The 4,459-nt window shown below is 39.0% G+C and overlaps 1 pseudogene; it reads right to left on the reverse strand.

Annotated features, from left to right (window-relative positions):
- Nucleotides 1–1,573: 1,573 nt before the first annotated feature.
- Nucleotides 1,574–3,349, reverse strand: LOC101277913 (major facilitator superfamily domain-containing protein 1-like; annotated as a pseudogene).
- Between the last annotated feature and the right edge of the window lie 1,110 nt (nucleotides 3,350–4,459).

Here is a 4,459-nt window from a genome sequence, read left to right on the forward strand (position 1 = left end):
TAAAGTGTAAAATTCTTTGGTTTTAGTATATTCATAAAGTTGTACTTCTAATTCAAAACATTTCTATTTCAAAACATTTCCATCACCCCAGAAAGAAACCCTGAGCCCATAATACTCTTCATTCCCTTCTTCTAGCTTCTGGAAAGCACTAATCTACTTTGTCTCTATGGATTTGTCTATTCCACACATTTCATATAAGTTTTAATGAAATATGTGATTTTTGTGTCTGGTTTCTTTTACTCAGGATGTTTTCAAGGTTCATCCATATTATAGCATGTATCAGTACTTCAATTCCTTTTTATGATTAAATAATAATCCACTGTTTGGATATAGCATATTTTGTTTATCCACTCATCAGTTGATGGACATTTGGGTTGTCTCCACCTTTTGGATGTTATAAATAATGCTGCTGTGAACATTCATGTACAAGTTTTTTTTTGACATATATTTTTGAATTCTCTCAGGTATACACATAGGAGTGGAATTGCTGGATCATATGGTAACTCTATGGTTAACTTTTTGAGGAACTGCCAGACTGTTTTTCAAAGCAGCTGCGTGATTTTACATTCCCATCAGCAATGTAGGAGGGTTCCAATTTTTCCACATTATGGTCGATACTTGTTATTGTTTATATTTTTGACTGGTCACCTAGTGAGTGTAAAGTGGGATCTCATTGGGGTTTTGAGTTGCATTTCCGTAATGACTCAAGACAGCAATGTGCTTGTTCATTTGTATATCTTCTTTGGAAAAATGTCTTAGTCCTTTGCTCATTTTTAAATTTTATTTATTTTATTTTTGGCTGCGTTGAGTCTTTGTTGCCGCACACGGGCTTTCTCTAGTTGCAGAGAGCGGGGCCTCTTTGTTGCGGTGCACAGGCTTCTCATTACGGTGGCTTCTCTTGTTGCGGAGCACAGGCTCTATCTAGGCTCATGGGCTTCAGTAGTTGTGGCGCATGGGCTTAGTTGCTCCGCAGCATGTGGAATCTTCCCAGAATAGGGCTCGAACCCGTGTCCTCTGCATTGACAGGCGGATTCTCAACCACTGCACCACCAGGGAAGCCCCTTGGCTCATTTTTTACTGGGATTGTCTTTTTGTCATGGAGGCGTTCTTTGGATATTAAACTCTTATCAGATATGTGTTTCGGAAATGCTTTCCCCCATTCCGTGGTTTGTCTTTTCACTCTTCTGGTAGTGTACCTTTTTTTTTTCTTCTGCAATGTTTGTTTATCCTTGTAGATATGCAATTATCATAGTTTACAGGACGTTTTTTAGTAATTAATTGGACTATAAGAAAAACCATACAAAAAGTTTGTACCACAAAATTATGTCCGTGGGAATTAGGGTCCTCAGTAACAGAAATAAAGAAGCTCGAAAGGGTCACTGCTCAGCAACCTCTGGTAACTAAAGAGAGCAGATCACAATCTGCTGTTTGTGGAAATGAGGCTTCATAAAAATATCTTTCAAATATTCCCTATTACAAAAGGGAATGCCTATTAAAATGCCATTGTTTATTCTGTATAAAATATCCATTCTACCCCCTCAGAAACTTTTTTTTTTTTGCTTTAAGATAAAGCAAAGGCCATATTCCTAAGATACACTTTGTGGAAATTATCTCAATGCAAGATCCAAAGATTTCCATTATTTACTGTCCTTACTGAAAATCACCTGCATGTACCAGATGCAATTTTCTAAACTTCATCATTGATGAGCCTATTCCAAAGCAGAATTCTTCAGCAATACAAAAGACACAGGCTAAAATAGTCCTCACAGTTATACTTTAAAATAGATGTATTCAAAATATAAATATAATAATTCTCCAGACCATTATTTTTCCTAACGACTAAACTCTAAATTAAAAAAAAAAATGGAAATTTTCAAACCAATGATGTGTGCAGCCCATTCTCATGACACAGTCATTTAAACTTCTCATTCTGCATGAGAAAGTTTTATTTCTTCCCTTTGTCTTGCGGAATAATTTAGGTTCCCACCTTGGGCACGATTCACCAAGTAGAGTAAGACCACAGATAAAAGTGAGAAAGAAACACAGGCAATGAAGAAAACTTCTAAAAACAGATATCCCCAAGTATCCAATATCATGCCAGCAATGATGGAAATGACTGCCAACCCAAGATTCTGAATGGACTGCATGAAGCTGTATGCAGTTCCCAGTTGATGTTTGGGAACTACAAATGCCACCATTGGCCACAATGCACAGGCAGGCAATGAGTAGAGAGTCCCAGGAGACACATAGCAATCCAAGGGTTCCACAGCCTGAAGGCCAGCATCATATGGGAAGCAAGAGTGGTCACCACTGCACACAGAACCCAGATGATGTTCTTTCCTGTTTTATCCACTAGAAGCCCAAATATTGGGGACATGGGAGCTGATATTACATACACAGTACTGTTAATAGCACTCGCTGCCTGGGAGGAAAAGCCAAATTTCTCTGTAAGAAAACTTGCCCAAGTCCAGTGAAAGGGAACGCAGCAACATAATAGCAGACACAGTTGATGACTATGAGCCACAGGGGGAAGGAGAAGTCCTTCACATCAGTTAACTTGATAACTTCAGCTGTTTCTCCTTGTTCTTTATGAAGGACTCATTCTGCTCTCTGATCCGAGTAAGCAAGGGCCAAGGCACAGACTAGTGAAAGAAGACATGTTATACCCCCAATCGTAAGTGTGACCCCGAGGGTTGTGTGACCAGCAGAACCCAATGAAGCTTCAACCTTAGAATACAGCCATCCCATGGGGTTCATGTTTACTGTACTTCCAGTTCTAGCCATGCTCATTTGGAGTCCAAACACCAAGTTTAATTCTTTGCCTTTAAACCAACTCACAGCATAGGTATTCTGGGCAACTGCTAAGGACTCCCCACCAATCCCAAACACAAACCTTCTAAATTCCATCAGCCGAAAAGCGTGACACATTCCACCCAGAGCAAAAACAACCTGTGCAACGCAAACAAAGCAACTAAACATAACGGCCCCCCATCGTATTCCAGATACGCAGTCTATCAAAAAGCCACCAAAGAAACACAAAACTACATTGGGCCAAGAATACCAGGCATACAGCAGCATGAATTTCGTGGTATTCACCTGAATATCCCGTTTAATGAGTCTGAAGGGCAGCAGGATTATCATAGCAAAAACAGCTGCAGAAACCAAGGAAGCAACAGCACCAAAAGCTGGTGCGCCAAGCGACTGGGGTCGCAGAGGGCCGGCAGCGCCCCGGGGGCAGGGGGAGGTAACGGGGGCGCCTATGCTGGCCTCGTTGGGGCCGCCAGGCAGCGGCGCCCTCACTTCCTCATCCTCCATCGGGCCAACGGGAGACCGAGAGACGACAGTGACTCCTGACAGTGTACTTTTGATACACAGAAATCTTTCATTTTAGTGAAGTTCAATTTATCTAATTTTGTTGCCTGTACTTCTGGTTTCATGTTTAAGAAACCATTGCCAAATCTAAGGTCGTGAGGGTTTGCCCCTATATTTTCTTCTAAGAGTTTTACAGTTTTAGTTCTTTATTTATTTATTGAAATATAGTTGATGTACAATGTTGTGTTAGTTTTAGTTGTACAGCAAAGTGATTCAATTATATATATCTATCCTTTTTCAGATTCATTGTGTTAGATTATTACAAGATACTGAGTATAATTCTCTGTACTGTACAGTAGGTCCTTATTGGTTATATATTTTTTATATATAGTATGTGTATACGTTAATCCAGAACTCCTAATTTATCCCTCTCCCCCTTCCCCTTTGGTAACCATAAGTTTGTTTTCTGTGCCTGAGTTATTACTCAGCCATAAAAAAGAATGAAATAATGCCATTTGTAGCAACATGGATGGACCTAGAGATGATCATACTGAGTGAAGTAAGTCAGGCAGACAAAGACAAATATCATATGATATCGCTTATATGTGGAATCTTAAAAAATGATACAAGTGAACTTATTTATAGTTTCAGTTCTTAAATTTAAGTATTTGATCCACTTTGTGTTAATTTTTTGTATATTCTGAGTTAGAGGTTCAACCTTATTCTTTTGTATGTGGATATCCAGTTGTCCCAACATCACTTATTGAAGAGACTATTCTTTCCCTATTGAATAGACTTGGTACCATTGTCAAAAACTATCAATATATGAATTTATTACTGGACTCCATTGATTTATATGTCTGTCTTTATACCAGTACTGCCCCGTCTTGATTACTGTATCTTTGTAGTAAGTTTGAAATCAGGAAGTATGAGTCCTCCAACTTTATTTCACATATAGCTTTTAATTAACGATTTATAACCACCAGACTTTCATTCTTTTTCTCCAGAGCATAAATTCTCAGAAACTGCTCTAATTATATTTTTCTTAGAATGTCTATTTCCTCAAATTCTCCAAGCCCTGATACATTGCACCTGCTAAACCGTTTCTTCCCACTGGTGTACCATCCCAGTTCACCACGGGTGAAAA

This window comes from Orcinus orca, chromosome 11 (assembly GCF_937001465.1).
Source record: "Orcinus orca chromosome 11, mOrcOrc1.1, whole genome shotgun sequence".
Taxonomy (NCBI): domain Eukaryota; kingdom Metazoa; phylum Chordata; class Mammalia; order Artiodactyla; family Delphinidae; genus Orcinus; species Orcinus orca.